The sequence below is a fragment of the Acinonyx jubatus genome, chromosome B1, assembly GCF_027475565.1.
Source record: "Acinonyx jubatus isolate Ajub_Pintada_27869175 chromosome B1, VMU_Ajub_asm_v1.0, whole genome shotgun sequence".
NCBI lineage: Eukaryota > Metazoa > Chordata > Mammalia > Carnivora > Felidae > Acinonyx > Acinonyx jubatus.
The window spans coordinates 167,530,060-167,555,154 of NC_069382.1; the positions used below are offsets into that span (position 1 = coordinate 167,530,060).

At 40.4% G+C, this 25,095-nt stretch overlaps 1 protein-coding gene across 13 annotated transcripts in view; it reads left to right on the plus strand.

Moving 5' to 3' along the window:
• APBB2 (amyloid beta precursor protein binding family B member 2) overlaps positions 1-25,095 on the plus strand; it is a 377,264-nt gene that overhangs the window by 38,729 nt on the left and 313,440 nt on the right. Inside the window, exon 2 of one of the 13 annotated variants that reach the window (XM_053217425.1) lies at positions 21,454-21,529. The exons of the other annotated variants lie outside the window; for them this stretch is intronic. The gene's annotated coding sequence lies outside the window, so the exon portion shown is untranslated. The remainder of the gene's footprint in view (positions 1-21,453; positions 21,530-25,095) is intronic. 13 annotated transcript variants of the gene reach the window in all.

The following is a 25,095-nucleotide window of genomic DNA, read 5'->3' on the forward strand; positions in this document are numbered from 1 at the left end:
GCAAACAATCACTCAGGTGTGTAATTACCGACTGTTGCAAATACTGTGAAATACAGTGTGCTAGAAGCTCATTCTAGCCTGGGCCAGAGGGAGAGCCTGGCTCTGGGGTTTGAGTTTATCCTGTACTGTGTGGAGTCCTTAAGCATTCGTGCAGGGAGTGACCTAAACCCAGCATTGCTTTGGGAAGCTGAATCTTCATGGCTACATGTAAACTAGCCTGATGAAGGATTGGGGTCTAGGAGAGCAGTTAAATGAAGCTACTGTTATCCTGTCTGTCCTAAGTCATATATATATTCTTGGAATTGTTTTAGTGTTTTAAATGTTTCATGTTGATATTTTTATTCAGGGTTTTCTAGGGTCTTGATGTTTATGTGGTTTTCATTTGGTATATTAGTGAACTTCTGTTTTTTTTTTAATTTTTTTTTTCAACGTTTATTTATTTTTGGGACAGAGAGAGACAGAGCATGAACGGGGGAGGAGCAGAGAGAGAGGGAGACACAGAATCGGAAACAGGCTCCAGGCTCTGAGCCATCAGCCCAGAGCCTGACGCGGGGCTCGAACTCACGGACCGTGAGATCGTGACCTGGCTGAAGTTGGACGCTTAACCGACTGCGCCACCCAGGCGCTCCAGTGAACTTCTGTTTTTAATTAGATACGAAGTTAACAGGAAGTATTAGCAGATGCTTCTATGGGTTCTCCTGTGTGCCAGAGACACGGTGCTTAGTGCTTTATATATGTTATTCCCTGTTAACACTCAACAACCATGTGCGGTGCCAAGACCATGTTATCCATCCATATTGTCCTCATTTTACAGATGAGGAAACTAAAACTTGCCCAGGGCTGTACAGCTGGCAAGTGGAACTTGGACCCAGGCCATCTAGTTTCAAGTGTGTGTTCTTAATCACTCATTATCATCTTTTCACTTAAAAAAGAATTAATGTTCAGTGAGAGAAGATAAAAGTGCCGGTAAAGCAATCCTTAACCACTGTGAATCCCTTCCTCTCAATGTATTTCCTTCCTGTTTTTTTATTTTCATTTATTTTTATTTTTTATTTTGTTTAAACATATATAGTTTGCACAGATCTTTTTTTTTTTTAATCTTTATTTTTGAGAGACAGAGAGAGACACAGCATGAGTGGGGGAGGGGCAGAGAGAGAGGGAGACACAGAACCTGAAGTAGGCCCCATGCTCTGAGCCGTCAGCACAGAGCCTGATGTGGGACTTGAACCCACGAAACGTGAGATCATGACCTGCCGCTTAACTGACTGAGCCACCCAGGCGCCCCATTTCCTTCCTGTTTTTTAAAAGTAAATTTTTGTTAATTATAAAATTAGGAAGAAAACCTATTTTAAGGCAAACATTTTTAAAAGTTATTTTGTGGTTTGGGGGCACCTGGGTGGCTCAGTTGGTTAAGTGTCTGACTTCAGCTCAGGTCATGATCTCGCAGTGCATGGGTTCGAGTCCTGTGTTGGGCTCTGTGCTGACAGCTTGGAGCCTGGAGCCTGCTTCGGATTCTGTGACTCCCTCTCTCTCTGCCCCTCCCCCGCTTGTGCCCTGCCTCTCTGAAAAAAAATAAACTTAAAAAAATGTTAAAAAATAAAAATAAAGTTATTTTGTGGTTTTATGTATTTTGCCAGGAAGAATTAGAAAAGTTTAGTAGTCTCTGACATTGCTTTGTGGACTACATGTCTCCCCATTTTTTCTTTGTTTCATAACCAGAATAACTATGAGTCACATCAGGGAGTGTCCAGATATGCTCACTGTAGTAGATCTTATGTTTGTCTCCCATCTTACATTGCCTGTAAAAGCCCAGTTTGGTGTCAGGTGGATATTTAGTTCTAGGGCAGCAGAATCATAGCATGGATAGCACCTGTGATGTGTACAAAGCTGATTCTCTGAGTTTAAGACAGGGACCCCAAAATTAAGGTGAGTCACTTCCAAAGAACCATTGTAATTACAGAGAGAGACAGACTGGAGAGCAGGACCTGGAACATCAGCCCAGGGTTCCCTCACAACTTTGCATGTGAAGGATAGTAGAATATACCACTCTAGTGTATGACTGTAGGACTCAGGATGTGTCACTCCAAAATATGCTCCTTTGGTATGCTGATTACTTTGAGCTGTAGGCACTTGAAAAACAGCAAATGCTAGGAGAGGCTTTCTCTGAACTCCTCTTACTTATTTTTAGGCAGATAGGAACTTAGTTGTCATAGATCTCCTCTCTAGAGTTTCATCAACCAGGGGAGACTGGCTTATCACAGGAAAGGAGACAGGAAGTGACACCACATCCAGACAGACTTTGTCACACCTGTCAAGCCTCCTCCTGTCTGTTCTCAGGGCCCACTCATCTTTCGTAAAAATCGTTTACTCTCCCTTGAGAAGCTTCCCCCTCTTTCCCCTTTCTCTGTTAAGATGGCATTTAAGCCTGAATTCTAGCCCACCTCTTTGAGTTACTCATTTTCCTCCAGGTAACTTTCATGTTAAATGAGCTTACATGTTAATAAACTTCTGTTTTTGTCTTGTTAATTTGTCTTTTATTACAGGGGTCTCAACTAAGAACTTAGGTAGAGGGAAAATTATTTTTCCTCCCCTATACATGTTTTCATGCCTTTTTGTTGTTGTTGTTGCATGTTGTTTACATTCTATTTTATTTGTATAATATAACTGATGGTGAAATTTTGTATTAATTCTGCTAAATCCCAATGCTATGATATCAGGTTAGGACACACTCTGGCTGTTAGTTCAGAATGAATTTGTATTCAGATGATTTAAATTTGAGTATTAATAAAATCTTTTAAAATTTCCTATAATTTTAATCATGGTCAACCTAGAATGCTTTATTAAATGAGCTCTCCTGTGTTAATTTCCCTTGTCATACTATTCTACTTTTCATTTGTGTTATTTTTCCTAACACTAAATTAAAACTTTAATCCTGAGCTATGGGTCAATGTGGATAAGCTGTAAAAAGTCTGAATTCAGAATTAAACTAAACCCATGGCTTTGGATTAGTTTGGTGTATGGCTAAGAATCACTGACATTTTTTTGCAGTCATAGTAAGAGAAAATGGTTTGCGGTATCTCTTAAAAGAGTTTTTATATATTGCTTTTGATTCTGCTTTGTTTCTTGACTTTTGGTCTCTTCCAGGGAAAAAGTGACTCTTTCTGCCTAACATAACCCTGTATGTCTCCTGAGGGCTCTGCTTTAATTTGGTTAATACTGTTAACTGCTAAAAAGTACATGTTCTACTGGAATTGGGTGAAGATATAATCTTGCTAAATAAGAGACATATGCTTTACAGTTTCACAATTGTTTCATTTTCTTTATTTGGTTGTAATCTCTTTTTGGACTCCTTGTGCTTTTTTGTAATTGGTGTTATCACCTACCAGTTGTGTTTCAGTAATACAGCCAGAATCTCTTGAATATTCTGCACAGAATTTTGTGTTTACAGTGTAAGCTGTCTTATCTGGGATTATCATGACGAGCAGCTAGTCAGCCAAAGTGGAGAAATGTAAAAAAAAATGTTAAATTCGTATCTTAAGCATTTAATTTTAAACTTAGACACATAAATATACAGCCATTTACTAATGTCTAATTTTTTTTTAACATTTATTTATTTTTTTTTGAGAGAGAGACAGAGCATGAGCAGGGGAGGGGTAGAGAGAGAGGGAATCACAGAATCCAAAGCAGGCTCCAGGCTCTGAGCTGTCAGCACAGAGCCTGATGCACGGCTCGAACCCATGGACTGTGAGGTCATGACCTGAGCTGAAGTTGGATGCTTAGCTGACTGAGCCATGCAGGTGCCCCAGCCATTTACTAATTTCTGATGGAAGCCCAATAAGTGGTTTCCATGGTTTTGTTTGCACATAGAACGGTACCCGTGATGCATAGTCTACTTGGTTTTTAGTTTGGGTTGCTTTAAGTTGTTGCAAGAACTTTAAGATACTTGTGAACTAGCTGAGTGCAAAATCCTTCCAGGTTTTTGTGATTTGCCTCTATTCCTTTGCCTCACACCTAAATAATGGCGGTTTTAGTGTCATTTTTGTTGAGTTATTCCACATTATTCAGATATTCAACTTCATTTTCATAGAAACATTAATTTTTCTGAACTCATATTTTCTGTTTACATAAAATTTACTGTGTGTTTATATGTAGTTAAATTATAAGAACTATTGGCATAAATAGGTTAGGAATTAACATATCTGACTCTAGGGAAGGCTATAGCATGATTGATAGGAGTAGATCACTCACTGCTTCCCAACTATTGTGTATGAAGATGTAGTATTTTTTATTTTACTGTGGACCTGTACTTTTATAAAATGAAAAAAAAGAAAGACATAACAAAACACACGCCTTAATTTTTTTATATCTTAGAAACAACAGAAATAAAATTACATGTCAGTAAATATAATCAGAACAACTTAATGTAGGGAAAAAAATTACAAATTTGCATGTTCTTCAGAAGTGTGTATATGGGCAATTCACTTAAAGAATCACTATTAGTCGTTTTTTTTCAGAGAGAGCACGTGCATGCATGCACACACAAGCAGGGGAGGGGCAGAGAGAGAGGGAGAGAATCTTAAGCAGGCTCCATGCTCAGCACAGAGCCTGATGTGGGGCTCAGTCTCAACAACCCTGAGATCATGATCTGAGCTGAAAGCAAGAGTTGGATGCTAAACCAACTGAGCCACCTGGGCACCACAAGAATCTCTATTACTCTTGTTAATTTGTTACTCTAGTTATAACTCAACAAGTTACAAGTGAAATGGTGATTCCCCATATTAAATACCTCTGTGTGTACTTTGAAAAACCTCTCTATGTGTATCAATATTTAAGGTTTTTTAAGTTTTTGATTTTAATTCCAGTTTAGTTAACATACAGTGTTGTATATGTTTCAAGTGTAAAATCCAGTAATTCAGTAATTCTATGTGTTATTCAGTGCCCGTCATGGTAAGTGTACTCTTAATCCCCTTCATCTATTTCATCCATTCCCCGTCCCACCTCCCCTCTGGTAACCCATCAGTTCTCTATAGTTGAGTCTCTTTCTTGATTTTGTCTTTATCTCTCTCCTTTTTTTTTCCTTTGCTCCTTTGTTTTGTTCCTTTAATTCCACATATGAGTGAAAGCAGAGTATTTCTTTATCTGACTGATTTATTTTGCTGAGCATTGTACTCTTTAGCTCTATCCATGTGTTACAAATCGCAAGATTTCATACTTTTTTATGGTTGAGTAATATTGGAGTGTGTGTGTGTGTGTGTGTGTGTGTATCGCATCTTCTTCATTCATCTATTGATGGACATCTATTGGGCTGCTTTCATAATTTGGCTTTTGTAAATAATGCTGCTATAAATATAGGGGTGCATGTGTTCCTTTGAATTAGTGCTTTTGTATTCTTTGGGTAAATGCCCAGTAGTGCAATTGCTGGATAATAGGGCAGTTCCATTATTAACTTTTTGAGGAAAAAGTTAAAAAATACCGTACTGTTTTCCACAGTGGCTGCACCAGTTTCCCACCAACAGTGCACGAATAATCCTTTGTCTCCACTGCCTTACCAATACTTTTCATTTCTTGTGTTTTTTATTTCAGCCATTCTAACAGGTGTGAGGTGGTATCTCATTGTGGTTCTGATTTGCATTTTCCTGATGATGTATGATGTTGAACATCTTTTCATGTGTCTGTTGGCCACCTGTATGTATTTTCTGAGAAATGGCTGTTCATGTCTTATACCCATTTTTAAATTGGATTGTTTTTTGGGTATTGAATTGTGTTAGTTCTTTATATATTTTGGACACTAACCCTTTATTGGATGTGTCATTTGCAAATATCTTCTCCCCTTTAGTAGGTTGCCTTTTAGCTTTGTTGATTGTTTCCTTTGCTGTGCAGAAGCTTTGTATTTTGCTACAGTCCCAATAGTTTGTTTTTTGCTTTTCATTTCCCTTGCTTCAGGAGACATATCTGGAAAGATCTTGCTATGGCAATATTTAAGGTTTTTGTTTTTATGTTGCACATAGTTTTTGTTTGTTAACCTATTTAGGCTGGGTTGGTGGTGATAGCTTATCTCAGAGCTAATGTATAATGTATACCTAAATTGTTTATGGTTTTGTTTTAATAACACTCATGGTGAAGGAACTGGTCTTACAAAGAGATGTTGATGAGAAAGAAAAAAGACATCATAAAGCAGTTTCGGTAAGCTCAGGATCTTCATTTTTCACTTTTCTCCAAAATGAAGCTAGTATTGCTGCTGTATCAAAATTTACCCTCAATCCCACCTCAGTAGCCAATTTAGATAATTTATCCTTTAAATTTATGGTCATGTTTGAATGATCTTTTGGCAGAAAGAAATGATCTCTGGATTTTAGTACTTGTACGTATCAAAAAAAAAAAATGGACAAGGTAACCCTAAACTATTACCTGTGGTCATGTGGTTTTCCTGTGCTTAATTAGTAGGCAGGTGGTACCAACTAACCTTGCAAGGTCAACATCACCAGACCTGGTCAATGAGACAAGTTCCCTATTGATGTATTTGGATGTTGCAACGATGCCTAATGGCCACACCTGTTTCTAAATACTCACTCTCCATTTCCTGAACAGCTGGTAACCAACAGCTTGCACACTGGCCCTCTCGACCACACTTTGAGAAGCCCTGTGTTCAGATAGCGCCCCCTACTAGTTGTGTGCTCAAACATCAATCATTATTCTCTACAGAGGGCGTGTGATGTCTAGGTTAATTTGGCAAGGTGGTTAAACAGAGATCAGTAGAGAGATCCTCTTTTGCATAAGCATTTTTGGCTCCTGGGGAGAAGGTTCATAGCTTTCATGAGATTCAAGCTATCAGCTGTATGTGTGAGCATATTTGAATGTATTATGCATCTGTTTATCCCATGATTGTAATGGTAAGGATCATGCTTTCATCTGAAGGGGTTCGGGAGATGCTCCCCCAACTATGTTGCTTTATTATATTGATTATAATGACGTAATTGATTATATTGATTGTTTTATTTTATTTTTAAAAAATTTTTTAATGTTTATTTATTTTTGAGACAGAGAGAGAGCATGAATGGGGGAGGGGCAGAGAGACAGGGAGACACAGAATCGGAAGCAGGCTCCAGGCTCTGAGCCGTCAGCCCAGAGCCTGACGCAGGGCTCGAACTCACGAACTGTGAGATCGTGACCTGATCTGAAGTCGGACGTTCAACCGACTGAGCCACCCAGGCGCCCCTATATTGATTATTTTAAACCAAAGCCCCTTGAAAAACAAATGCAATGAGAGGCTTTCTCTGAATTCTCTTTATCTGCCTAAAAACAGATTCTCCAAAAAGGAACCCCGTTGTCATAAATTCCTTCCCTGGGAGTTTCATCAACTAGGAAAAATGGACCTTTATCACACACCATACCCAGACAGACGTTATAACAAACTATTATATCTTCCATCTGTTCTCCTAAGGGCTGGTTTGTCTTTCGTAAAAAACCATGGACTCTCCCCTGAGAGGCCTACATGCCCCACTCCCTTTCCTGTATTAAGATGGCATATAAGCTTTCAAGTCTCAGTGCTTTTTGGGTATCATTTCCCCCCCTGTGTTGCCCCCCTGCATCTAATATTAAAAATTAATACATTTTTATACTCCCCCCCCCCCCCCCCCCCCGTAAATCTGCCCTATTTATTTGATAGACTCAGCTATCTAATCTAGGAGGGTAGAAGAAAGTCCTTCCTCCCCTACACATCTACCTTTGAATTATCCACTGGGCTTTGCATGTATCTGCTGGGTATTGCTTTATATAACACGTATATCTGGAATGTAGCCCTTTCAGTGGAGACATTTTCTGGAACATAGTTCTTTAAAGTGTAGTTCTATTCTAAAATGACACACTCTTAAATTTCTTCTCTGGTCAGTAGAAATCTGCCTATTATCCCCTGAGAAATCTCAGTATTTGGTCCCTGTTTCCTTCTCCTGAGTATACTGCCTGGGCCCAACAGGATTTAGTTTCTGTTATAGTGAAACGTAACTTGGAAAAGTGATCAATGTGGCTGTTTTAATCCTTCATTTTTATATTTTAAGTAAATTACAATTTTAAAAGATTTTAAATCCCCCTGTGAACAAGGACTTATTGGGATAGCTGTGATTTATCCTGTTTTTATTAGCCCATTGTTGGGATAGAAGCACATTTTTCAGGTTTTTAAAGCAAATGAAATTTTAGCTATAGTTGAAACTCATTTTCATGAAAGTTTATTAGTAGAGTCTTTGGTGTTCAAGCAGTTGTCCTTGGAGTGGTAATAACCAGGATTTTGAATGAGAAGTTGACAGTGAAGGCTGCAGGGAGAAGTGAAAATATACTGATGAGTATAGATTTATCTCAGAGTAAAAAAAAAAAAAAATTAGTGTGTTAATTTTAGAAGCATTTACTTTCTTGATGTTATACCTTGCAATTTGAAGTTTTTCAGTATCCTAAAATTAGCTGATGTGCCAGTCAAAAAGTATTGTTGAGAAAATGACAATCTGGCATCTTTTGCTAGACTTCATCCCTCCCCCATCCAATCAGGTGAAAGAAACAACAGTGGTAAATTTCAAGCATATTTAGAATGATGTCGTTTTGATGTGACTTTAATAGCTATCATTTCCTGAATGCTTAGTTTGACATATTTTATTTCACTTAATCCTTCAAATAAGCTGAAGACTTGAACAGGATCATCCACCTCAGTGTCTGAAGTGCAAAGTGTTATGCCAGGCTTTGGGTTGTATTGAGCTTGCAGGCCAGCCTTAGTTCCTGTGTTCGTGGATGCATCCAATCTAATGGGGGGGACCAGGAGCCTTACAAATACATAATTAGAAATGGTGGTAGGTCCTATGAAGAGAAATTCATAGGGCGCTACGAGAATATAAAACAGGGTGCTCATCTAGTTGGTCAGGGAAGGTGTTCCTGAATGCGTGATATTTAAGCTGGAACCTGAATAAATATTGACGCGTGTAAGTTTGCTAAGCTGAAGTGTGTGTGTAGGTGGGGAGGGGAGATGGGAAGACATTCCAGACAAAGAATGTAATTTGCACAAAGCCTTTGAAGTGATGATCAAGGCTGACTCAGGGACTGAAGTGTATAAGAGGGAGGGATGCTAATGAGAGGCTGGAGCAGCGGGCAGGGGTAGGACACCAGGCCACAATGAAGATTTTGATCTTTATTTCATTTTATTTTATTTATTAAAATTTTTTTTTTAATGTTTATTTTTGAGGGAGAGAGACAGAGCATGGGCGGGGGAGAGGCAGAGACAGAGAGGGAGACACGGAATCTGAAACAGGCTCCGGGCTGTCAATACAGAGCCCGACAAGGGGCTAGAACTCAGGAACCATGAGATCATGACCTGAGCCAGAGTTGGACGCTCAACCGACTGAGCCACCCAGGTGCCCCTTGGTCTTTATTTTAAATGCAATGGGAAACTAATTAAGAGTTTTAGGTTGGGGAAAGGCATGGATAGATACATGTTTTGTAAGGATCATTCTGGGTCACTGTGGACATAGGTTCTCACGGAGTCTTATAACCAGGCCACTCCATCTGCCAGACCTTTGCTGAGTTGTGTATGAGGTTGGCTCTTGCCCCTTGGCTGTTTTGTCCTCCACAGTCCTGTTTATTTAGCAGGTTTCAGGGTTTGCTGTTGACACCTTCCCCTTCCAAGGTGACTTACCTAGAGTACATTCCTTTCGTTGGAGCCGCCTGTTAGCTTTGCAAGAACCTGTGGAAAATTAACAATCTGTGGGTGTCACAGGCTTGCAGAATTGTCTTTGGGCAAGTTCTATGGGGCAAATAGCTCTTTACCACCACAGTCCTGGGTCTGGCTCTCAACTTTGATGATCTGGGAAGTCAGTTCTTTTCTCAGTACACCCACCCATGTCTAGTCCACTGACATCAATAGACATTGTATAGGTTCTTGCTGTTGGGGTTTCCTTTTTATTGGTCTATACATTTTCTTGTCTATTTAAAATTTTTTATTATTTATAATTTTTTATTTTGAAATAATTTCAGACTTTCAAGAAAGTGGCAAAAATAGTACCAAGAATTCCTTTAACATTCTTCTCCCAGGTTTTCTAAATGTTAGTATCTTACATAATCACTGTATAGTGACCAAAACCAGGAAACAAAGATCGATTTAATACCATCATCTGGAGACCTTGTTCAGATTTTGCTATTTAATGTCCCATTAATGTTCTTTTTCTGGTCTAGGATTCAATCCAGGATAATATGTTGTGTTTAGTTGTCATAGTGCCTTAACCTGTTAACCTTAATAAGTTATTTTACCAGCAAAAAAATGGGTTTATTTGGGAACAGCAGAGAATTGCAGTCTGGGACAAGTAAGCCATGGCAAAATGAGAGGCAAGTCCAGAGAACAAAGGAAAGAAATGTTCTTTTATAGAGGAAGGTTGGGGGGAGTTGGAAAGGGGTGTTATAAACAAAAAGTCCATTGGAGCAAATTGGGAGCTGGAAATATAGTGGCTTCTCATTGGCTGGGTTGTTGCCAGTGGGAAAGAATCTTCCTTCTGCTGGGATAGTAAAGTAGAAGCTAAAGTAGTATTGACTTGCAAGGTATGTCTCTTCCTATTGAGTCTGCAATTGACAACCAATGTGGGGGCTGAGAGAGCTCCTCTGTCCTGTCTTCCCATTCCATTTTTTTTTTTTTAACGTTTATTTTTGAGAGAGAGAGTGAGTGCAAGTGGGGAAGGGGCAGAGAGAGAGGGAGACACAGAATCAGAAGCAGGCTCCAGGCTCTGAGCTGTCAGCACAGAGCCCGATGGGGGGCTCGAACTCAAACTGTGAGATCATGACCTGAGCTGAAGTCAGACGCTTAACCAACTGAGCCACTCAGGCGCCCCCCATCCCCGACTCCATTTTAAATGAGGTTTCCTTTCATTAGTTTTCATACTTCTGAACATGGAACAGTCTTACCTATTGTTAATAAATTTGACACTCCTGAAGAGTACTGGCCAGTTATTCTGTAAAATGCCCCTCCATTTGGGGAGGTTGTTTATTCATGACTGAATAAAGGTTATGCATTTTTGTTCTGAGTATTATGGAAGTGATGTTATGTTGTGTGCTTCTCAGGGCATTCTTCTCTGTTTTTAATCATGATGCAATTTGCTCGTTCTTCCTTGCAAATGGAGATGATGCAGTTAACTAGGCTCACGTTTCTTTCTTTTTTAAAAAAATTTTTTAAAGTCTTTTTTTTCATTAAATTTTATTTATTTTGAGAGAGAGAGAGAGAGAGAGAGAGAGAGAGAGAGAGAGAGGGAATGAGTGGGGGAGGGGCAGAGAGAGAAGGAAAGAGAGAATCCTAAACAGACTCCGCACCATCAGTGCAGAGCCCAATGTAGGGCTCCACCTCACCAGCTGTGAGATTGTGACCTGAGCCAGAAACCAAGAGTCAGACGCTTAACTGACTGAACCACCCAGGCTCCCCAACTAGGCTCGAGTCTCTTAAACTTGAGATAATGCTGACCTTTCAGACCATGTCTGGGGCACCACAGGTTGAGAAACACTGGAATTAAATGCTCTCATTTTAAGTGATCTCGGTGCCAGCATGCTTCTAAATGCAAATGTAGGAATGAAATTACTTGGCTGTAAAAAGGTTGGCATCTGGATGGCCTAGGATATGCTTATATTATTGTAGATTAATTAAATATTCATTATAAAAATAGAAAAAGAAATAGAAAGTTTCTAAATCTCAGACTCCTGCAGAAGATATCCCTGGACCTCACAGTTATGGAAACTTTGGCGGGGCTGTGGTTTTACCCTTCCTAATTGCTTCACCCATCCCTTAAAAGACTGTACCATCTTGTTAAGGGATTTGGGAGTTCCCTGGCCTTGAACTGATTATTTAGAGTGGGATCCCATGCCCCCTACATCATTGCCTACTCACCTCACCTATTATACATGGACTTTTAGCTTAGAGTAACCTTACCTTATTTTAGGATTGTTTTAGAATAACAAAAACCATAATAATATAGTCAACATTTTTCTTTCTTTTTTTTTTTTTAAAGTTTATTTATTTTGAGGGAGAGAGAGAGCTAGCACATATGTGTACGAGCAGAAAAGAGAGAGAATCCCAAGTAGGTTCCACACTGTCAGCCCAAAGCTGGATTTGGGGCTCGAACTCCCAAACCGTGTGATCATGCCCTCAGGTGAGATCAAGAGTCAGATGCTTAACCGACTGAGCCACCCAGGCACCCCTAGTCAACATTTTTCTTGAAGTTCATTCTTTATTCTTTGCTAATTCTTCCAATTTATAGTTTTTAACTAACTTAAAAAAAAATAAAACCTACAGTAATATCCCCCCCCCCCCCATTCATTTTGGCTTTTCATCCTGGTAAAATACTATAAAAATAAATCAGCTGAATTTCAGCATAAATACAGGGAAAGCCAGCAGTTGGAATGATTGCAGTTTGGAAAATGTTAGATAGAGGCACTTTAAAAGAAAGATCCCACCCTATCACAGGCTGCTACTTTGAAATAACTCATGTTTCTTTCCCACCTCTAAATTGTCATTTTTCCAGTTCTTTTTGGAAGCTTCAGTATGCAAAGCTTTGACAACAGTATAGGAGAATGAAATCACTACCCACTGTGTGTGACATTTGCTTGAAGATAATTCATTTGGCTCAAAATTGGCAGTGTCTGAAATGCATGAAACAATGAAATGTTTGCATGGGTTCATTGTTTAAAGGAAGGAAATCCATCAAGGTGTCCTTTTAATTGCAGGGCTGTGATAAGCCTTTATCTGATTGTATATCTCTAAATGGATATTTTCTTCCTCAGCTTCATGCAGAGTTGTGTGATAATTGGAATCCTCAGTACCTTTGCACTGTACCTTCCATCTTTGTTCTTTTCCCCACTTGACTTTGGACTGATGGCTTCCTGTATCAGGTAGAATAGTTTTAATGTAAATGATAGAAAATTCAACCCAAACAGGCCTAAGCAACAAAGGGTATCTATTGGCTCATCTTACTAGAAAGTAGAGCTTAAACATCAGGTTTAGGTATGATTTGATCAGGGCCGTGGTCAACTTCTCAGACCATAAGGCCAGTGCTTCTCAAGCTATTGGAAAAAAAAGGAACTTAAAAAAAATATTTTTAAACCAATACAGACCCATACTTTTTATAAAATACAATACAAATGAATTACAGAAAAAATGAAATTAAAAAAAATAAATTTAAGGCCCAGATTTTAATTATTAAGTTCAACAGATATACATTTATTGTCAAATTGCTGTCAATGTTTCTAAACCTGCTTATTTTCAGTTTCTGTCCTGACCTTTTTATAGGCTGTTATAGGCTATTGAGAAGCTCTGATTTGCTGCTGGCCTCTTCTGCCAGCTTATTTTTCAGTGTGGTTTGCTTCGGGATGGCAAAATGGCTGCCAGTAGCTTCCAGAATGAGGTGTTCACATCTTTATTCACATCTTTATTCATTCACATCTAGGGGAAGAATTTTCTCAACTATTGTTCAAAAGGGTTGAGGCTCACACTGGTTGGACCAACTCAAAGCCCTTCACTGTGATCAGGGGAATGCCATTGGTTCCTTGTTTATATTATTTGTCCGTTCTTGAACCACTAGATGTTAGAAGAATGTAGGAACATTGGGATTGGGGGGGGGGGGGCAGTCTCACTTAGACCATATGTCTGCCATACAATACTGCAGTGGGGGGCACTGAAATACTGACTGCTGTTTTATGTTAATAAAAACATCAATATGGGGCGCCTGGGTGGCTCTGTTGGTTCAACATCTGACTTCGGCTCAGGTCGTGATCTCATAGTTCATGGGTTTGAGCCCCACGTCGGGCTCTGTGCTCACAGCTCAGAGCCTGGAGCCTGAGCTTTACACTTTACATTTAATCTATAACACAATAAAAAATAGATATTTGGCCTTTGTCTTGGGTTCCTGGCATGGAGCTCCCTAAAAACCCTTGGAATCTCCTGAGTCATGAGTGTCTTTTGTATGTTTACGAAATGACTCCTGGATAGAGGATGTGAGTTCTGCTAAATACTTTCAGGCTGGGGGTTGGTCACCAGAATGACCAAGCCCTGATAGACGGGGCAGAACTGTAGGTGCGGAACTGGAGACTGAGTTCAGTCACCAAAGGCCAATGATTTAATCCATCGTGCTGCATAAAACCCCCTAGAATGCATCTAGAGAGCGTCTGGATTGGTGAACACATCAAGATGCTGGGCAGGTGACTTGTCCGGAGAGGGCACAGAAGCTCTGTGTCCACCTCCCCCCCTTCCTTGCCCTATGCAGCTCCTCCATTTGGCTGTTCCTGAATTGTATCCTTTATGATAAATCATGAGACATAAATAAAGTGTTTTCCTGAGTTCTGTGAGCCGCTCCGCTGAGGCTGAGTGGTAGAAGTTGTGGGAATCCCCATATTTGTAGCCAAGTCTGACAGGAAGGTAACCTGGGGACCTGGCCCTTGTGCCTGGCATCTGAAGTGAGTGCAGTCTTGTAGGACTGAGCACTTATGCCTGTGGAGTCTGATGCTCCCTTCTGGGTTGTTCATGTCAAATCGAATTGAATTGTAGGACATCCAGCTCCTTTGGAGGATTGAGAATGAGACGTGGTCCTAACAGCATTCCCTGAGAGAGGAGTAGGTACTAATATGACCCTAGTGTGCAGTGAGGAAATGGATAAGAGACTTATTAAGCAGCTAAAGTTGCACACCTAGAGATCTTTGGATTTGAAATCTCAAATCGCACTCTCTGCATCGGTGTGTTGTAGACTTCTCAACTAGTCCAGTGAAATACAAAACAATTGGTCTTTTTGTGAGGGAAGTGTTAGAGATTTAATGGTTTAACAGAAATGATTTATGTCTCTGTTGGTAAAGCTGTCTTTAAAACGTTTTATTTTATTTGTAAAAAATATTTATTTGTGTGTGTGTGTGAGAGAGAGAGAGAGAGAGAGAGATCGGGGAAAGAGAGAGAGAGAGAACAAGCAGGAGAGGGGCAGAGAGAGAGAGGGAGACAAGACAGAATCCCAAGCAGGCTCCAGGCTCTGTGCTGTCAGGGAAGAGTCCCACGTGGGGCTCAGACTCACAGAGAGGTCATGACCTGAGCTGAAATCGAGTTGGATGCTTAACCAACTGAGCCACCTAGGCGTGCCACCCCCCCACCCCATTTTTTAATTTAAACTTTTTTAAGATGGTGAAGCCTTCTGCAGATGGGGCTAAAGGGAAAATTTACCCACTTAAAATCCTTTGTAAAATAAGACTGGAAAATGAAAGTGAAAACCCAGAATTATTTCCAGAGGGTGGACAGTATGTTAACCCTGATACGTACTTAAACACCCCGATGTAAGCTGTCCTTTAAAAAATAACCATATTTTTAGGGATCACTTAGGAATATCATTAAGTGAAAAGAATCAAATTGTAAGTTATAACTTCCTGCTGGTTCTGATAACATCTAGAATTTACTCTTTGTGCTTCTGTTAAATCTAGTGTGATACAGGATTTGAAATCCAGAAGATAAAATAGATGTTTTAGTTATTTAAAGGTTACATTCAAGGAGAGGTGATATTGTGCCACTTTTTTAGGCACTGTGTAAGCAGGTCTTTTTTTTTTTTTTTTTCAAGGGATTTATCTATTAAAAACTTAATTGGGTTTGTGCTGTCTGGTACAAACAGAAACTGTTATGTCCTCTTAATTAGATAAAAGGAAATTATGTGTCTTGAGATCTTCTCTAAATCAAAGGAGACCTCTCTTGTGCCCTGTTACTGTGTTAAAAGTCAGTAATTCCATAGCACTGATTATAATTTGTGTGTGCATTCAAAATGGGTTGTGAATTCAGAGATTGCATTTGTAACTTAGATGCTTGCTTACATTTTATCCCTGGATAAACATAAAGCCTTCTAGGAATTACCTTTTCTTTACAATGAATTTTCTCCCTCCTACAAGCCTTGTTGCTGAAACATTAGAGAATGTTTTGTATTTGATGTGGATTTTCATATACAGCTGTGGAAGTATGTTACTTGAGCTACTGTAGAAATAGTGTTTTTTCTTCAAGAAAATTGTTTCCTTTCTCTCAAAGCTGCAGATCAGCATTTCTACTCTTCGTGCCTTCTGGCCCCAGGTATTCAATTGACAGATCATGTTACTTCCTTTTCTTTTTGGTCATTCCCATTGGCTCAGTTCAGGGCCCCCAGTAACTGGATTATTGAAATCCAAAGTGGATTCCCCACCTCTAATACATTCTCCATGGTATTGCCAATGTTCTATAATACAGATCCAGTGCTAGTCCACTATTCAAACATGCTCAATGATTCTCAGATCCCCAGTATATATTTCAGATCTTTTATTATCAAACTTTTTTCCCATAAGATATTTTACCCACCAGCATTGCTGTCAATTTAGAATATGCCAGAGACATTCCCACCTTGCTAACATTGCCCAAGCTACCTCTGTGTCCTATTGCCCTTTGCTTCCTATGGGCCTAAACCAGGTTTTGCACTGTCTGGTTTAGGTCCCGCCTCATCCTTGAAATTCTTCTAGATCCTTTCCAGCTAGTTCTCATCTGGTGTTTATCACTCTCATTGGATTGTGTGTCTTCCCAGAGATAAGGAACCTGTCTTATTCCCCTTGGTATCCCAACAGCCTTGCCCTTATTGACATTCCATGGATACTTGTTGAATTGAATCAACAAAGGGTGACCTGGTGACTCAGTTGGTTAAGCATTTGACTCTTGATTTAGGCTTGGGTCATGATCTCATGGTTTGTGAGATCGAGCCCCAAGTAGGGCTTTGTGCTGACAGTGCTGGCCCGATGTGCTTGGGATTCTCTCTCTCCCTGTCTCTCTCTGCCCCTCCCCTGCACACAAGCTTTCTCTCCCTCAAAATAAATAAATAAGCTTTTAAAAAAAAGAATTGAACCAATAATTAAATGAAATTTATTCTTTTAAAACAGAAGTAGGAGGGAGCAAAAGAGAGGGGGAGAGAAGGAGAATATGCACATGGGTGAATTCTGCATACTTCCTTTATGTAAGGTACAGGGCAGAGCATTGTGGGAGATCAAAAGAAAACTCTGCAAAATCCAGACTATGGGAGGGATGCCTGGGTGGCTCAGTTGGTTAAACATCCTACTTCAACTCAGGTCATGACCTCAGGGCTTGTGAGTTTGAGCCCTGCCCGGGCTCTGTGCTGACAGCTCAGAGCCTGGAACTTGCTCTGGATTCTGTGTGTCTCCCCCCCCCCCCCCATCTCTCAAAAATAAACATTAAAAAAATTAAAAAAAAAATCCAGACTATAGGAAACCCTATAGGACAATTGACCTGGTTTCTTCAGTGAATAGATTATTGGAAGACAGAGAGACAGAGATGAGTAGAAGACCTAAGAAATTTATCAACTCAGTTGCAATGTGTAGACTTTATAAGGATTTTGATTCAAGCAAACTGTAAAGAACACAAGACAATTGGGGAAATTTGAGCACTGATTGGATAACTGATGTTAAGAAATTATGATTAATTTCGATAGGTGTGATAAAACTAGTGTGTTTATGCTGTAAAGTGTCCTTATTTTTAAGAGATACATACTGAAATATCTGCAGATGAAAGGCTGTGATGTCTGGGATTTACCTCCAAACAACCTGGTGTTGGGGGCTGGTGATTGAGGGAATGGGCATGGAGAGAAAACAAGATTGGCTCTGATTGGTAATTGTTGAAGCTGGCAGATGGCTGTGTGGGGATTCATTCATTCTTTAAAAAAAAAGTTTTTGTTTTTAATGTTTATTCATTTTTGAGAGACATAGAGAGACAGAGTGCAAATGGAGGAGAGGCAGAGAAAGAGGGAGACACAGAATCCTAAGCAAGCTCCAGGCTCTGAGCTGTTAGCACAGACCCTAACACGGCTCGAACCCATGAACTGTGAGATCATGACCTGAGTCGAAGTCGGATGCTTCACCTGAGCCACCCAGGCACCCCAATTCTTTCTACTTTTAAGTTGAAAAAAATTTATTGATGTATAGTAGATACTTTAAGTTTTTTATTTTTTAATTTTTAAGTTTATTTATTTATTTATTTTGGTGGGGCGGGGGGAGACAGAGAGAGGGGCAGAGAGAGGGAAAGAGAATCCCAAGCAGGCTCCACACCATGAGTGCAGAGCCTGATGCAGGGCTCGAACTTATGAATCTCGAGATCATGACCTGAGCCGAAATCAAGAGTTGAATAAGCAACAGACAGCCACTCAGGTGCCCCTATTTTCTTTTTTAATTGAAATATAGTTGATACTTTCTATATTTTTATGTGTTTGAAAGTTTCTCTCCTAAAAGATACAGAATAAAATAAGGGCTAAGACATAGGTTTTGGTTTTAAAGTATTTGAACCAGTGAAACTGGGGTCTGGGCGGCTCAGATTCTAGCCCTGGCCCTCTAATGACCTGAATGACCTGGAGTTGCCCCTTTAACATTTCTGGGTTCCACAAAACATTACTCGAGTAAATGAGTTCACTGGATGGGATCTTCCTTGTCAATGGTTACCTGCGATGCTGCACTTTTGAAAGAGGGTTGAGGCGTGCTCTCAAGGAGAAAGATTCTAGAATCAAGGAGCCATGTTCATGAAGGGCTTCGTTTCCTTCAAGCTGTTTGTCAGATTCTAGTTCCAGACTGGTCACCTCCTTTTCCCCAGGGAAACTGGAAGCATTCTGTAATGCAGGCTGTCAATTTGAGTCGATAGGATTTCAGCCATAGAACAGAGGTGTCATATAATTAGCTGGGTCGTCTTATCCCTGAGTTATTTCTGTGTGTCTAGTGGTTAGGAGATCAGGCTCTGGAGGCCGGGTTCAAATCTCAGTTTAACTACAAGTTGTGTCACCGACCTTCCTTAGAGGGCTGTGGTGACATTTAAATCAGCTAATACATGTGTGACACACAGTAATGGCTCAATAAATGATATCATTTTTTTCAGGTCCATTAGTCTTGTTTGTGTTTTGGATTTACAATTTTTATTTTATTACTTTTAAAAAAAATTTTTTTTTTTAACGTTTATTTATTTTCGAGACAGGGAGAGACAGAGCGTGAACAGGGGGGGTCAGAGAGAGGGAGACACAGAGTATAAAGCAGGTTCCAGGCTCTGAGCTGTCAGCACAGAGCCCGTTGCGGGGCTAGAACTCACGGACCGCAAGATCATGACCTGAGCCGAAGTCGGCCGCCCAACCGACTGAGCCACCCAGGCGCCCCGTATTTACAGTTTTTAAAAGCTGGTTGAGACTTAAGCACCATTGTCATCTTCAGTTTCTTCCTCCTCCCCTCCCTCTCTTTGGGTTAGAAGCACATTGGAGAGCTCACCATAGTCCTTACCATTGGTGAGAGCAGCACCAAGGTAATCTGAGAAGGGAGTTAGGGACCAGAATTTGCCTCCGAGAGATCGTCCTGTCAGCCCTTCACTTGGATGCTGATGCTGATGGTCTGGTTGCTGTGGCATTTGCCTGTGGTGGCATAGCCAGGGCATTGGTGGGGCCACATCTGGAATCCCATCTCCTGACTGCTGGTTATTTCTGTGGCTGTGTTCAGTTTCCTGAAGTCTCCTTTGGCATCCTAATTGCTTACTAGGATGTAGTGTGGAGAGAAAAATTCTGTCTCCTGTATCTGGTATTAAAAAACGTATCCCCTCTGTTAAGAAGGAATGTCTGGTAATGCTCTAGCATTTGTAGGGAGGGGAAATGGGAGGAAGCGTGGTGTTCCTCACATTCTGACTAATCACTTAGGCAGCGGGGCTCCGTCATTTCCTTTCTGTGGCTTGGTGACCTCAACCCTCTTCCTGGTCCAGGCCGGCAGCACCTGTGACCACCCTCCCTTCCTTACAGCCAGCTTGTCTTGGGTCTTGGATCTTTGTCTTACAGTTGTCTGAATCACTTCCCTGTTTCTCATCCTTGATGTTTCCCAGTAAGTAGCATTGTTTCTCCTTAAGCCTATTGTTTTTCTCCTTAATGTTATTTCTTGATTGCCTTCATTTTCTTTTGATGCTTCTATTTATTTTCTATTCATTAAGCTGAAAATAGGTTTATAAAGTTCTCTTATTTTTCCAAGGATGAGATCCCAGTGTATAGATTATCTGCATCCCTTTGCTTTTTCTTCAGCTTTGAGGCACTTTGTGACTCATGAGATTTTCCTAATAAGGGGGAAGGTAATATTTTTATAACACTTGACAGATTATGTAGTGATTTTATAGACAAATAATGTACTAGGCATAAGAGTTGGAAAGCCTAGATTTTGTCCTGGGTTTTAATTTCTATTCACAAACCAAGTTTTCAGACAAGTTTTTTTAACCTTTTCCTACTTCCGTTTTCTCATCTGAAAAATGGGAATCCCTAGTGTTTGTTGGAAGATGATGTGTTCTTGGCATTAAGTTCAGTAAGTTCTGGCTCATGTAACTGTGGATATTGTGATCTTATTTGGGATTCATAGTAACTTTTTTGAGGTATATTGGACAATTACCCCCATTTTTTATCTATTTCCGTTTTCTTTCGTTTTTCTTCTTTCATTTTCATCTATTTCTTTCCTTTTGCCTGTGAAGAAAAAAGAAAGACTTAAAAGCTAACACATTTCAGTTGTACAAATATGGCATTATGGCTCGGTGTTTGAGATTTGCCCTAAAATCTTTCCTTGGAAGAGGAGGCAAAGGGTGAGTGGAGGACTCCTTCCTGCGTCTTTAAATTCAACTTATTCCCGGTTCAGTACAACCCAGAAAGACCGGGGGTGGGTTTGTCCTTGACTTAGAACTGTGTCCAGGCTTCCTGAGCGCAGGTGATAGGCCCGGAGGTGGTGTCGTTCAGTGGGCAGACACACCTGGGGTGGGGTGTTGGCCCTGCTCCAGAAGCCGTCTGCTCCTCTGGTTCCTCCTTGGTACAGTAACTGCCGTGAGACGATTTTGAAGAATAGGTCATACACGTAAAGGGCCTGACATGCTATATAGATGCTTAGCCAATGTGAGTTCCTTTTCTAGTTTAGAATATATTTCTGATTTGTGTAATGGGAACTGAAGTGGAAATGTTGGGATTCGGAGCGAACGGCCAAGAAAGAATTCTTCAGACGTCTTTGGTGCAAAAAAGTAGTTTCATGAAAGCACAGGACAGGACCCATGGGCAGAAAGAGCTGCGCTGGGGTTGTGACGGGTGACTGATTGTATACCTTCAGGTTGGGAGGGGGTTAGGGATAGCATAGCATACATCTCTAAGGAATTTTGGCAGCAAGGTTTCGAGGACCTTGAGGGGGCTAACTATTGTTAGGAAAAGATCATAAAGTACTGTCTAGTAAAACTTCAGTCATAAGACCCTCTAGATGTATATCAGTGAGGCCATATGCTTGGAGGATGATTACAAACCTGTATCTTGGGGGGTAGAGATAATGGAAGTTCCCAAAGGAATTTCTATGTGTGAAAGTAGACTCCCAGGATCCTGGGGGGGGGGGGGGGATAATGTTAAGCTAAGATTGCCTTTTGTCCCTTAGCAAAGTGTCCGCATCGAGGCAGCTGAGCTCCCAGGGGAAGGTCACTCTGCCTGTCTCAAGGACTTACCACTGGACTGTAAGTAGTAAGGAAATTTAATTTCTTCTTTTGCCTTTGTTTCCCATATCAGGATCCTCCTGCTAAAGGAATTTCAGGCAGCAGCCAACAGGTTTTAGAGACATTTTTGTGGGCAGTGGTACTCTTGAAACATCCCTAACTACCCCCACCCTGCCAAGAAAGGCTGGTCTTGTAGGGTTGGGACTTGCTTTCCACCAGTGTTTCTCACCTCCAGGTGGGCCTTAGAGTGACATTGCTTTGTCAGAATACAATTCTGGGCTCCAGACCAGACCTACTGCCCAGACATGTACCTTTGGGAAAAGCTTTCCAGGTTCTTCTGATGCTACCCTGGCTTAGAGCCGCTGCTTTAGACAAACCAGAGTGACTTTCTAGTGTGTCTAAAATATGATTCAATTTAAAGAACTCCAGTTGGGTGTCTCTTTCTGAGGATACAGCAGTTCTTTTCTGAGAGGAGCATGTCCTCTTGTACACTTGGCCTTGTTAATTGGGTGTAATGCTTTCATAGTGACGATAATAGCTAACCCAGGCACTTACATGTATTAACCCGTGCACTTCTTGCCGCAGCCCTGCGAGTTAGGTGCTATCACGTGTCCCTTCGGCATGACATATCCAAAGTCACACACAATAGCTGGGACGGAGCCAGGTATTGAACCCACACAGCCTGGCTTAGGAGTCAGTGCCCTTGTCCCTCATGTTATCCATCTGTCTTAATCGCAGATAGGACTGCCTTGGAAGAGGGCTTTGGAACATGCCGCTGTTAGCCAAGGGTTGTGGAAATTTGGTAAGAACTGGTAGCCTCTTCTCCGCTGACTTTATATTGTTTCTTGGTGTATCCTGGCTGGGTCCAGATGTGAAGAGGACCCCTACATCAGAGCGGATGTGTGTGCAAGCAGGTGATAAGGGGGAGGGGTAGAGCACATTTACAAGCCCGCCTCTCCTATTTACTCCTTCCGCTCTCCCACTTATTACCGAGGTGTGTGGGATTGGTTCGCTCTAAGGGTGGTAATTTGGGAGTCACTTCTTTGGCTTCCTTCACTGTAGCGAAAATGATAGACTCGTTGCTCTTTGAAGGTGAATGTCTCTTTGAGAGAGCCTGAGAATGACTTTCATTTCATCTGTATTCGGGAGAGAACAGAACACAGTTCCCAAAGGCCTGGTGCTAAATAGTCGTTTGAGGAGGGCTTCATGTGGGAGCTCTTTGCAGCCTGGAACAGGCTGTAAAATAGACTGGGGGATATACTTGCTTTAGACTGACCTGCCCAGACAGAACATTGTGGGGCGCTCAGGCAAATGCAGCCGGTGTGAAATAACAATTAGAACGGCCACTTGCTATGTGCTGGGCACTGTGCTAGGTCATTTAGGACACTTTGTCCCTTATCCTGGTGGATGTCTTGGTTCCCATTTTATGGAGCAAGAAACCAACTCAGAAAGTTAAATTATGAGTCTTATGGTTACACAGATAAGTGATGCAGTCAGGATTTGAGCACATTTCTCTCAGACTCCAAAGCTGTGAGTATTACTTCCTATAATACTTCACTCTTCTGTGAAAGAAAACTGTGTGCTCAGCTTTGCAGTAGCATTAATTTGTAAATAAAAGCCTTCTTTCCTGATTTAACATGAAGATCTTCTTTTGGATGTAAGGAATAAAATAAACACTGCTAACTGCTGTCCTGAAATGAAGGAAGTAAAAGAAATGAATGAATGAATGAATGAGTGAGTGAGTGAGTGAGTGAGTGAGCTGGACTGGTGGTAGATTTGCAGAGCATGGGGAGATCCCTCCCCCAGGATACTCAGGAACTCTGATCATCTTCTAAATAAGTCTGTTGGGGTCCTTCGCCTTCCCACCCTATTAAACATGATATAATATCTGGACCTTGAAGTAGCAATTTGTATTTCTGGCTACATTTAATTCCTGACTTATTTACTCTTGATTTCTTTCCCTTAAATTAGTTGTACCTCCTATTCCTCCCCTTTTCTTTTTTTCCCTACTGTCCTTTCCAGTAGAAGGTTTTGCTTGCCAGGATCATTTGGTTTAAGGTGGATAATGTATGTAATTTTAAAAGTTCAGATTTCTTTGAAAAAGTCTGAAAAGAATTAATAAAGGCATATCCACCAATTCATGAACCACAAAAATTAGGATGAGCTTTCCAACAAATGTTGTTATTATAATACTTACTGTTCCATTTTCAATTCAGACATTATAGATGCCCCGAGGAAACAGACACAGAGGATCATATTAATTATGATTTCACTTCTGCGGTTAAATAGATTTCCAGCTAGAGTCAGGGTTGCTTCTTAATTAAACAAATATTTCTTGAGGGCTTGAAATCTGCCAAACTCTGTACTAGTCTTTGATTTCACCTGTTCCTTGGGTGCTAGTGCCATTTCAGCTCTGAGTTGGTTTTAAAAATTCTTTGCAGCAGCTCTCAGAATAATTTAGGTCGGAGTTTAGGACTGTCATTCCATGAAAGCCATTTTTCCATGTACTTGAAGGGTAACATCATATCTGTCTTTTTTTTTTTTCATTTGGGTTCTCTGTTATTCCTCTCCTTTCTCCTCCTCCTTTTCTTGGCCTTACGTTCTTGATTAGGAAGAAATACCAAAATTAATTTAAAGAAATTGTATAGATCCGTGCTTCCTATCAAGTGGCCTTCAGACCATCAGCATTATAATCACTTGTGCTTGTTAAAAATGTATATTTCTGCGACAACAGGGATGGACCTAGAAGGTATTCTGCCAAGTGTAATAAGTCAGAGAAAGACAAATACCATATGATTTCACTTCTATGTGGAATCTAAAAATCAAAACAAACAAACAGCAGAAACAGACCCATAAATACAAAGAACAAATTGAAGGTTGCCAGAGGGAAGGGGAATGAAGGGAATGGGCTAAATGGGTGAGGGGGGTTGGGAGATACAGGCTTCCAGTTATGGAATGAATAAGTCACAGGGATAAAAGGTACAGCGTAGGGATATTGTAATAGTGTTGTATGGTGATGGGTGATAGCTACACTTGTGAGCATAGCCTCAGGTATAGAGTTGTGGAATCACTGTGCTGTATACATGAAACTAATGTAAAATTGTGTGTCAGCTATAATCCAATTAAAATAAAATGCATATTCTTGTGTCCCACCCCAGATCTGAATGTGAGAACTGCTGAATTAAGAGTTACATGCATGTTATTTTTATGCTAGCGGTAGAATGTTCTCTCTTTCTCTTTGAATAAAGAGGTAATCTCATTTTCCCCCTGAGTTAATGTACTCTGATTAAAAAACAAAAATGAAAACGATAAAAAAACGCTTCCAAAAAGAATGCTGGAATTAGGTTTTAGAATTTGAGAAACTTTTCTTTAGATTTTTACTGAAACTCAAGTTGTTCTTTCGTCCACTGTGGGTATCCTCAAATTATTATTAGCAAACTACCCAATTCTTTGACTTTTTAAAAATGAAAGAAGTTTAAAGACTTCATTAATTTGAAGTCCTAGTTCAAGCGACTAATATTTAATTTATTTATTTTTTTAATGTTTATTTTTGTTTTTGAGACAGAGAGCATGAACGGGGGGAGGGG